General features: G+C 38.9%; 1 long non-coding RNA gene across 1 annotated transcript; it reads right to left on the bottom strand.

Annotated features, from left to right (window-relative positions):
• LOC110394368 lies at positions 2,741–8,976 on the bottom strand. Its single transcript, XR_002435577.1, has 3 exons — positions 5,628–8,976; positions 4,216–4,322; positions 2,741–3,096 (listed from the first exon to the last, which is right to left on the bottom strand). It is a non-coding gene; the product is annotated as an uncharacterized LOC110394368 (long non-coding RNA).

Below are 11,969 nucleotides of genomic sequence, written 5' to 3'. Positions count from 1 at the left end.
TGAGATGTAATGCAGTCCTTGAGTTGAGGGAATAGAGTGGGGGCACCAGGTGATGCTTCTCAGAGCAATTAAGAGCATTAATGCACACAGGCTCTTGACGGTTTTTCTAGGAGCTGTGCATCAGAAGAGGTGAAAAAGAGCCAGGAGAGTTTGGTCTGAGCCAAGGAATACCTAATGAAGTAATGAGCCCCAGCTGTTCCAGCAGGTCTAATGCTGCAGTGGTGTCAGACAGGCTCAGCCATTTGCTGTCCCAGAGTTTTGCCCCAGAACATTTGAAAAACAAACAAACAGTGGTTAGGGCCAATCTGCAGTGACCATGCCCAAGAGAAGAGGCAGCCAGCCAACATGACATTTGCTTTTCTCACACACAGAAAAGCGAGGAGCAAACAAACTCTTAGGGGGGGACTAGTAGGAATATAAAAGGCCTCAGATTACACTAGATTTAAAGACAATCACTGTAAAATTTAGCACAAAGTACTATCTTAATAGAGTGCTTTCATTATGCATGGTTTCTATGCAAGAGCACAGAATTCCTTTTGCATTTCTCACCTTTTGTTTTTTTCAAATTCATCCTTAGGATTCTGATCATGACTTTTTTTAATTGAATTTCTCTGCAAGGAAACAAGTAGCTGGGTTAGCACTGGAACTGATGCAGCCTAATTTTGAACAGCGTTTGGTCTTGCGATAACTGACTTTTAAACTTCTTAACACTGCCTTTAACAACCAGAGAAAGGGAGTCTACACCAGAATTTGCTGAGGAGCCTACAGCCATTGTCTCTGAATGAAGCATTTGCCGTGGCTGGATATTTACAACATCTCTTTTCCAACCGGTATCTCTGACAGATAACACACAGCTATTTCCCTTCATGAAGACTGGGAGAATCACAGGTATTTTTTTCTACGCTGCGCCTAATTTCATGAAGCATCTAGGCAGGAACAGAGTACGTTCATCATCTCTGGACCTCTGTCAGAGCTTACCAAAACTGACCAGCTCATACAAAAGACATACATACATTAAAAAAAAAAAAGGCAAAGAAAAAAAAAAAGCAGGATTGCATTAGTCTCATTCCTTATGAAAGTAAGCAAAAAAAAAAAAAAGTCAATCACAAAACAGCCACTCTTAAAATCGTTATCACTGGAAGGCTGGAAAAGCTCTGCAAAATCAGAAAAGTGGGGGTTTTGAATGGATGTATGAAAGCAACAATAAATAAGATATTAATATCTTATATTTCCTTGTAATACAATGATCAAACTGTCTGCAGAAACTGAGTAACTTATGCCTTAGTCTCTGAGGCAAAAGGGTAATGACTTTTATATAATGGGAGTAGTAAAAAGGTTTTGAGTCTCGCTCAAGATCAGAGAACAACAGTTGAGAACAATACCTGAGGTATAATGCCTAAAACTATTAGAGTGGGAAAATTATATCTTTATTCTTTGCCCTTCAATAACAGGGCAGTGAGAGAGAGAATAATAATAGGGGTATCGTTTCATCACATCTGACAAAGTAGAACAGTGGCCAGCTATTTTTTTGTAATCTTCTTTGGTTAGGGAAGATAGAAATAATTCCTTGAATTTTTTTTACATAATATTTAGCAATAAAAGAATGATATAAAAGATCATCATCTTTTTGTATATCTTTATGCTTCAAACTGTAATAAACTTCTCCTTCCTCACTTGTTGTGAATCATGCTATATGTAAGTCACAATGAAAGTAATGCCTCCTATTTATTTCCATGGAAACTAGAACAAAGAGCACAATAACACTATTTGATAGAGCAAATTCTCAGCTACAAGACACTGTTTTTCAACACAGTCACATTTTCATCAGCAATGAACAAAAGCATGCCACGCTTGTAAAAATCTACATGGCCATCCAGAGCATCTTTCATGACACTGTTGCCACTGCTAAAACACACCACCCACTGCCTCACTGTGCTCATATCCACTATTTGTTCTCCATAAACATTCAGCAAGCATCGATGAATGTCAGTGAGTGCATTTTTTTCTGCATGGGGGAGTTCAATCACACACCTTTGCTCCATCTGCACTTCCATGTCAGATGCCATTTTGTCAGACTGCCCCTCTGCTGCCATCTGTCGCACAGCAACAACATGTAACAGAATATTGGTGGGAAGGTTCAACCTCTACTGCCATACCACCAGCATCCACCTCTGATGGTGTGGGCTAACATAATAAAATAGGAGGCATTACTTTCAGAGCAGCACTCACAGAAGACATGGTTAGAAATGTTCTCAAAAATCAACATAGTTCTTCCTTTTAACTCACATCCAGCCATACTTGAGAGATACTTGCCTAAAGCAATGGCAAATACCTCCTTTAATAATGGAAATATAACAGCTTTCCCGGGAAATATAATTAAGTATCAGAATACCCTTTAATGTTATTTCCTTTGATTTGGCCCTGAATATCCTTTACTGCAGTTTAGACCTATGATATATATTGTTCCTGCTTAGATCTATTGTCCTATCCATTTTGAATTCTTCAAGAACAGACTTTCCTGTATTGGAACACCTGAGGAATATTTCTCCCATCCTCCTTTGGAGTTCTCTTCTGTGATTTTTTTTATTTTTTTTAAATTTCTTGCTGGTCACAGTCTCCAGTTATTCTTTTTGATCTCCGCAGAGTACCTCTGTTAGACCCACATAATTTCTGAAGCGTTATGCCCAAAATGCCACAGAACACTCCAGCTGAAATTTTTCCATCATGCACATTTTGTTACTTCCAGACTCTTTGGTTTAATTTGATCTTGTGCAAGCTCTTGCAGCAGGTAAAGACATGCATGAAAGACAAGACAGACAGAAAAACAGACAGAAGAGTTCAGAAAACAAAAATTTACCCTCATTTCCTCCTGATTGGTGCCTTGCATTACTACAAGCATTACAGATGTTCATAAGCTCCTTTAGAATTCAAAGACTTTCCAGGCACCCTCTCATTGTAACGTCCTCCCCATCTCCTGGTAAAAATCAGCTCTCCATTCCCAGTGTGATAATACTTGCAAATTTTCTTCAAGTGCAAGTTCTTCAAGTGAATTCCTGAAGTTTGTTCCTCCAGCTTTGCAAATTAGTCCAGTGTGACCTTTAAGGAACAGAGCAATTGTGAAAGCTCCATATATTCATTTCAGCTGTATCAAGATATTGATATTGTATAGTAAAGAATTACCTCTGTAAGTAACAGGATAAACACTGAATGCCCTAATACTTTTTTTCAAATTTAATTTCAGCAAGTCTCTGAAAAAATTGTAGAAAATGGCTATTTCTCGACAAGACAGTAGTCTATGGTCCTTCAACAAAAGTTGAAGATGTTCTAGATGGAATGTGATTTCACAGTGCTGCCATGAGGCTGAAGCTCCTGTTGGTCACACTGCTCTTCAACCTAACTGGAAGTTACTTCTCATAATGAACTGCAGACAAGAATTCTGACTGACTACACTAAGTAGAGCTAAAAATAGAGAATTTTCTGTTAGCAAGAAATTTTTGCAAGACACATTAAGCTATATTAGTGGGCTGATATCCTAGAATGACCTGGTTTTCAAAATAATCTTAGTACAGCCAGCACTGAACACTTTCTAATCTTGTTCCAGCACAAAATCTATGTTTGCCGGACACTTTCTATAAGCTCTGGGCAGCTTCAGTGATTCATGGTTCTGTGGCAAATTCACCATGAAGAAAATATTCCAGCCAACAGATCCTGGAAGCATGTTCCAAGACTTTTAAAAAATCTAAATCTCAGTTCTGTGATGGGAACATGCACAGCTTTCAGAATCTCCTGCCTCCTGGTGCTTTCAGACTTAGAGCTTTGGGAAGCCTCAGACTCTGAACATATTTGGCAATCCAGAATTAGGAAATACTGAACAGGCTGCCCATAGAAGCTGTGGTGCCCCATCCCTGAAGGCACTGAAGGCCAGGTTGGATGGGGCCCTGGGCAGCTTGAGCTGGTGGGGGGCAGCCCTGCCCATGGCAGGGGGTGGGGATGGGTGGGCTTTGAGGTCCTTCCAGCCCAAGCCATTCTATGATTCCTCTATGGATTTCCTCTGAAACACTTCTGAAATACCTGCTTTGCCAGGAATCCAGCAACTTCAACAGGAATTCTACAAAACACCTGTTTTTTAAATTAATGAAAAATACTTGGAAAATACTCAGGCTCAACAAATATTTCACTGATCAAAACCCAGTTCACTGAGAAATGTCCAATTACCGTTCAAGCAGAGCGTTTGACCTCAAAAGAGAAAATATGTGAACATATACAGTTTTCAGAAGTGGTCTTCGTCCAGCAGCCTGTTGTTCTCCATTCCTCACTTCAGACTGGGAGAGACAAAAGGGAGAGGAGGAGGCTAGATATGCATAGTTTCATTTGCTAACAGCATAGTGGCACTTACTTTCTGAGTTTTCAAAAGACATGCAGTTTTTTATATCACATTGTCTAAAACATGGTTTCAGTGAAAGCCTGTACCTACGTGGCTACAGTGAGCTCTCTCCCTATAAAATTTCCTTCTATTCATGCTATAAACTCTATGCACTTTCATACTGGTTTTGAAGCAAGATAAAAAGAGCTATTGATCTTCCAATGTCTTGTATATCATGTCTTCCAGTCTTCCACTCGCTTCCCCTAAAACAGAGGATCGGCCCCCTTAACCATATCTACATTAAATATAAAACAGCCTATGGTGAGCTATAGCCCTAATTAGAAAGAAAATTAACAGGTATTAGATTAGCAGAAACCTTGCCAGTAAAGGATGTAGGGGATATCATTAAAGAGACACGCTTTTTGCGTGTGTTTCATGATCCTCTGAAGTTGATCCCCTTTTTAATTACTTCTGCCATTATGAGAAAGCTAACTGGATTCTTTCTCTGAAGAGACAGGACTGAGCCACAGAGAGGTTCATAAATCATCATGGATGACAAAGGGAGGAGGGGGAGTTCTCTACCAACTACTTGCTTTTCTCTTCAATGTGTGCCCTACCTCCCCACTGCTCCATACATGTAGTGCTATCACACATTGAGAGTCTAATAAAATCATTATAGATTCTTGTCCTCTCGTTACATGAAACAGTTCCTCCAACTTGACATTTCATGTATACTCTCCAAAATACCTAATCAGAGCAGCTTCCAGTTCTGTCTGCACTAGTACTACAAAATAATATCTCCATCTATACATGATCTTCTAATCATGAGTCCTGTCAGACAATCAGACTAGCATGATGGCAACTACACAAGTCATCACATCTTAACTGTTGACTTATGCAAATTGGAGTGTACATTATCTGAACCTTCGCAGTTGTATGTGTGCCTCTTACAGCAACATATAGGATAGAAGTAGTTGCATAGAGCAGTAGAAGGAAGGAAAGCTAGGCTAATAGTTAATACACAGAAAGAGGCAGTGCTGTCAGTTTAATGGGCAGAATGCTTTGATTCAGGCCCTTCACCTAGAAGCCTGTGGAAACTATCAGGAATTTGGGTAAAGATGCAATTGTCAGCTTTGGGGTAGGTCTCAGCAAACTAACAGCCAAATTTTATCCAGTAAAGACAGTTCTAATTCTTTCCCTTTTGGTGACAGAAACCATAGAGAAAAGTGGAGAAAAGGTAGAAAAAAAATAAATTCTTGCAAACCTGAGCGACATCCATATATCTACCAGACCAAATCAGTAGACTTCACATATAGCTGATCCAAGATGGTATTTCAGTAGATTAATACTCAGGAGAAACTGCTAGAAAGGAATGGTTATGATCAAAAGTGGCTGAAATGTTCCTTTGGAAATTTCTTGATTCAGTATTCAGTAATCTGAAATAAACATGGATTAGACTGTCACACAGGAGAGAAATTGAGGCCAGACAGCCCAATTTTTGAATACATCTTAGCAGTGTAGCCTGATAATAGGGAAGAGATGTTTACAAGTTCACTTCTCCATTTCTCATGTTATTGCGAACAAAACGCAAATCAACCAAAAAAAAAATCGATAGGTAGCATTGTGTGGATTCAACATCATGTATAGCACACCATTCATTTCCAAAGTAGTGCTTTGTTAATGTCCAGCATTCATATCATTGAGACCTTTCAGATCTCAAGGGTGATAGTGCAGTACATTGCTTATTTCTGTTCATTTCTGTTTTTCACTATTCCAAGGTAAAATCCTAGACCTAGTGAAGTCATTACAATCTTTATCGTTGATTTCAATATTGCCTTTTGTCTGATCTTCTCAAAGAACACAGGAAAACTCCTTTCTGACAAAAAAAAAACAAAAAAACATATAAAATACATAATGCAGTACATACATGAAGAAAAGATACTCATTCCTCTGTATCACAGCTTTAACACTAAGATCATTAGGTACAAAATCATATATTAGAATCATAGAATGGTTTAGGTTGGATGGGACATTAAAGATTATCCAGTTCCAATCCCTCTGCCAAGGTCAGAGACACTTTGCTCTAGACCAGGTTGCTCAAAGCCCCGTCCAGTGTGGCTTTGAACACTTACAGGGGTGGAGCAACAACTTCTCTGGGCAGCCTGTTCCACTGCCTCACCAGATTCTGAGTGAAGAATTTTTTCTTTAATCTAAATCTACACTGTTAATTTATTGTCATTACCTCTTGCTGTTACTACATTCTCAGACAAAGAATCCCTCTCTAGCTTTCTTGTAGGCCCGGTATAGATGTCAAAGGTGTCAATAAGGTCTCCCCGGAGCCTTCTCTTCTCCAGGCTGAACAAGCCCAGCTCCCTCAGCCTAACTTTGTAGTAGAGGTGCTCCAGCCCTCTGATCATCCTCATGGCCTCACCTGGACCCACTTCAACAGGTCCATGTCTTTCCTATGTTGGGGACCTCAGACCTGAACGCAGTACTAAAAATGGGGTTTCACAAGAGTGGAGTAGAATGTGAGAATCAGCTCCCTTGCCCTGCTGGCCACACTTCTTTTGATGCAGTCCAGTATAGGGTTTGCTTTCTGGGCTGCAAGTGCACATTACTGACTCTCGTTGAGTTTTTCATCCATCAGCATCCCAAAGTCCTTCTCCTCAGGGCTGCCTTCAAACATTCTCCATCTAGCCTGTATTTATGCTTGAGATCATCCCAACCCAGGTGCAGGAACTTGCACTTGGTCTTGTTGAACTTCATGTGGTTCACATGAGAATCAGATCAAGTTCAAGTTCAAAAATATCAGTTCTAAAATTTGGATTCAGCCTTGAAGGACTTTCATTGTCTGGTAATCCCCATGTGACTATCTCCTTGTAACTAAGGAAAATTTGCTTGTGCAAGGACAAAGTGTTTTCTAAGGCTCTCTAAGTTCTCAAAGTGTCATCTAGGGCTAAAACAATTCTCCAAGGAACTGAGGACCATCACAAATCTCATTCCTTTCTTGTACAAGGCTCTTTGAGATTTCTTTCAGAACAATGAACAGCAACTTGTATTTAAAATAACATTTTAAACTAATGGATATTAAAAACAAAATCAAAAGCAGTAGAGCCTTAGTAAAGGTAGTGGTAATACAGCAAAATTCAGTTCAAAACTGAAAAAAAAGATAACTGTTCTTGTTGTAAAAAGTTCAGACATCTGTTTTGGAAGGGCTTTTTATATTAAATAAACTACATTTAGTGGAAACTTTACAGTTTACGTGGATTTTGAAGCAGGAAAACTCTGCCGCATATGATAAGACATTGGACAAAATGGTGTTGCAAAAATAGATGGACAAATATAACTAAATTTGCCACAAGGAACACAAAATCTGAAGCAGGTGGTGTCATAGTTGTCAGCTCTCAGGTTCCTTCTCTCTTCAAATTTTCCATATGACATCTTGAGTCTTCCTTAAAAAGCATGGAAGAGCAAAGAAAGGAGCAGTTATACTTTTGGTTTTACAGCCATAATTCCAAGTGTTTTGAAAAGCAGATTAAAAATGCTGCATACTGGTTTAAGATTTTCTTTTCTAGAATTCAAAGTTTTGCTTCTGAAAGATTAGAAAAGATTTCTGGAGAAGAAATAATAGTCCTAAAATGTCAAAACCTTAGATAAAACATGTTAAAAAACAATTTATACTTTATAGAAATGTTTTTAGAACACTTTTCACATGTAAACAAGTAATCTGGAAGAAATTTTAGTATGAGAGCATAAAGTTTGGAATTCTTAATGAAAAAGTTTCAGGGGCAAAAGTATCCAAAGTTGCATCATTTCTGCAAGTACTGAAATGAGAAAATCCCCACCATTGTGAGCGCTCTACGAAAATAGCCAGCACTGGCAAACGAGAGTCAACTGACTTCAGTAAATGAGGGAAATACTGGCAAGCATAAAGCTTGACCTCTAGCAATGATATTCTCATTTCAAGACTTAGAGATTCTACATACATAACTGCCTATTTCTGTCAGTCTACTCTTGCTGCAATCCATCCCTGGGCAGACAGCCAGTGCAAAATCTCTTCAGCACAGAAGCCCCACTTAAGCCATGGATTTAACAGGAACATAAATGAAGGGAGTGGTTGAAAATAACCTGCCCTTACAAGGCAATTGTATTTCAGGATTCCCAGGCTATGGAGAAAAGGCATCTGTAAACAACGAAGTCTCTCAGTTCTGCTTTTCCACACCATCTTCTTCTCTTTGGAAAGGGAAACCTTGAGCAATTCCAGTGAAAGGAGCAGTTGCTCAGTGGGAAAGAGAACTTTCAGTGGTTTTGTTTTTATTTAAACTCTTCTTCCATGGCTACGCTAACAGTAGTTGAGCAATGGAGCACACCTTTTTTCCAGTTCTGCACAATGTGAGGACAGAGGGATGTGTACTCCTGGAACCTCTTTGCAGATGGTGAGACCTACGTCTTTTCCGCTAGCTCATAATCTGCCCCCTAGCTTCCCTGGGGCCAAGGAGACGAGGATGATCTTTATATAGCTCTCCTCAGGGACTGGGTGAATCACAGAGTAACATCTAATCCCTCCTGCGCTCTGCAGCTATATAACGTCCCAGCTGAATAGCAAGCCACAGAAAATAAATTGCAGTTTTAAATACGAAAATCAGGCAGAAAGAACAAGCATGGTTAGAGTAGTTATTAATTTCCATTGTAAGCCAAGAAATTAAAACAAAGGTAAGAAAAGAACACAGCTAGAGATTAGGGAAAGTGCAAAAGCTGCCTACGAAGGGCAAGATATCATGTTCTTCATTTTGGCACCTGATGTTTTGTACATTATCCAAAAATATATGTATACCCTGTAGGTACTGGGTGAATCTTCTGCATGATTTGTTATTTTTTTCTGTTAGAGAAGGCAAGGAGACATGTTTTTTTTAAATGCCTGGCCACCATGTTTGGTATCTGAGCTGTATCTCATACACTGCTTGTCATTTCACGCTACTTAGAACAAATCCCAGCTGGCCAGAGTCCTAGTCCTGTGGACTGTGAGTCATGGATATTAAATGACCATCATGTGAGCTCCTGCACGCTGCTGTGCTTAGTGTGTGACACTGTAAAGCTGTACAGTATCTTATCACAGAAGATCATCAGTGTTAACGTACAGTCTGAGCAGGGGTGGTTTCATAACAACATGAAATAAAACACTCATTCTAGCAAGCAGGAAGCAAGGGTTAAAGACGTGTGAAGCTGAAGCAAAGTTAGAGTGTTTATCAGAGGACCAGTAACCCACAATAAGCTGAAGAACATTGAAGAGTCTTGCTCTTGGGAACCAGAATAAATTGACTGGATTGACTGAAATACCACACCTCTGTTCAGAATTTTAAAACAAATAGTAAGAATTTTTCACTGACTTGATGTGGACAGTCCTTGAAATACATGGTTCCAGTCCAGCAGTAGCCCAAATTAGATGATTTAACAAGTGATACATTTCATGCTAATCAATGCCATACGGGAAATCTGCTCTAGAAATCATATTGGAAAAATCTTTGGGCAAGAGGAAACATTATTTTCAAAGAATAGCATTTCATACCTGGATTAGGTAGTTCTATTCCATTCTAGTGATGAGCTGGGTAAATTCCTGCCATTAGTGATAAAATGAAGATCTATCTCAGACAACACAGAGGAAAGCCCCAGAAGAGCTAGCTACAAAAATCCATCTCCATCTTCATCAGCAAGATTAAGTTACTCAGGAAGGAAATTCTTGTTATCCTCGGAGAAGAGTTACCCTGTTATCTTCTGCAGGTTACTATTATGTACTGCTGTCAAAGAGGCATGTGAGTCTATAACATATCAGTCTTCAGTCACTGCTGCAAGAAAATGACTTCTCTAGCTGCCTATTTCAGCTTAGATCTGTTTTTCAGTATTGCATGTGTTTTTCCTTCTACTAACAGCTACCAGCTCCTTCCCACTATCCCAGCAGTTTCCCCAGCTTGTGCTTATATTTCTACCACATCACAGCAGAGCAGTCAGCTCTCCTTTGGTCAACAGAGCCAGGCATTCTCAGCGCGCACTTTCTAGGAGTTTCCAGCATCGAGGCATTTAAAATGTATTATATTTCTTGAGTTAAGTACTGAAACCTTTGTATTTGAAGCCTGTTCGTGGGCCAAAAGAGGCAGTTAAAACTCACTACTGATATGTTGTATGACAGTTCAGAGTCTTATAGAGATGACTGCACTCAGATGGGGAAAATTTATTTAAATTGATCCAGATATCAACAAAATAACCAATATAAATATTCCAGTGAGTCATATCAGAGAAGACTGAGGCTGTTTATGCACTTGTTTCAAGTTACAGTGACCATCAGAAAAGAGTTAAACACTATGTTGTGTAGTACTGATAGAAACAAAATGTCAAAAATACATCAGTTCCACTACAGATAGCTCCAGACATGCATTTTATATTTTAAATATGTGGAAAAATCTGAAAAATGATATGTAACATCTTCAACTAGGGCGTAGTTCTCACAGGAAAAAAAACAACCCAGAGGAAGCAGGGTTATGCACAGAAGTATAAACAGATACTCGATGAGAGGTAAGTCAGTCTCACTGACCAACTGGGAAGACCAGAAATTAATAAATAAAGTATTAATATGAAAAATGAAGACTAAAAATTTGGGATATTTTCATAAATAAGAGAATGAAGAAGGAAGCCCGCTGCCAATGCAGAAACAAGATGCTAGGAAAAGTTATGAAACTTCACTGAAGCTATTCAAGACACCAGCCTCCAGACAGCCACTTCAGCATAGGAAGATCAGAGCTATTGGGAAGTAAAGACATGAACTGGAGAATCTACTCACAACCTTCTAATCCTAAAGATCTGGAATGGCTTCTGTTGGCTAAACCATCTATTGTCACATGTTGTCCCAGTTTGTTACAATCCAGTTTTCCCAAAATATTTGAAACAGTCCTACAAGTCTGAAAACAGTCTGATAACGTGAAAACAATGTGTATGTGACAGTAAGACTGGTCAAAAATGCTGGGGTTGACAAGAAGTCATTGATATTTTTCCAGGTCCAATCTTTCTTTTTAATTTATCCTGTTTAAGTGAAAGCATTTAAAAACTGTTTTTTGAAAACATACTGTAATAAAACCTCCAAGGGATTTTTTTATGAATAGATGTGTTTTGTTTCTAGCAAGAATTAATGCTTTTGCGTAAGGTTTGGAAAGCAGTTATACAAGCGAAGGAAAACAGAAGTCACCATTGATCTCTCAGAGATAGCACAGGCCTGTCAGTCTGATTTGGCTGTTTGGGAATATAAATATTTTCTTCTTTTCCTTCTACAACTGTGATAACAGTCTGTAAGCCAATGTACAACTGAAGTGTCACCAGAAATTACACCATTTGCAAGAAATGCACTTTAAAATGATTATAATACCAAAATTATACTAAAAAGCTTGAAATCTGTATGCCCACAGGGCAATATAGCACTACATTTGTGATTTGATGCCAGAAGCCTGTAGACTTATTTAGTTCTATAAATATTTTTCAAGGAAATATTTAATTTTTCTCCTTTGGAAAAACCCTACCTCAGAAAACTGCATAAGAGGAATGAAATTGGAGCATGTCCAGA

The sequence above is a fragment of the Numida meleagris genome, chromosome 2 (assembly GCF_002078875.1).
Source record: "Numida meleagris isolate 19003 breed g44 Domestic line chromosome 2, NumMel1.0, whole genome shotgun sequence".
NCBI classification, from domain to species: Eukaryota; Metazoa; Chordata; class Aves; order Galliformes; family Numididae; genus Numida; species Numida meleagris.
This window is presented reverse-complemented; position numbering and strand designations above follow the sequence as displayed.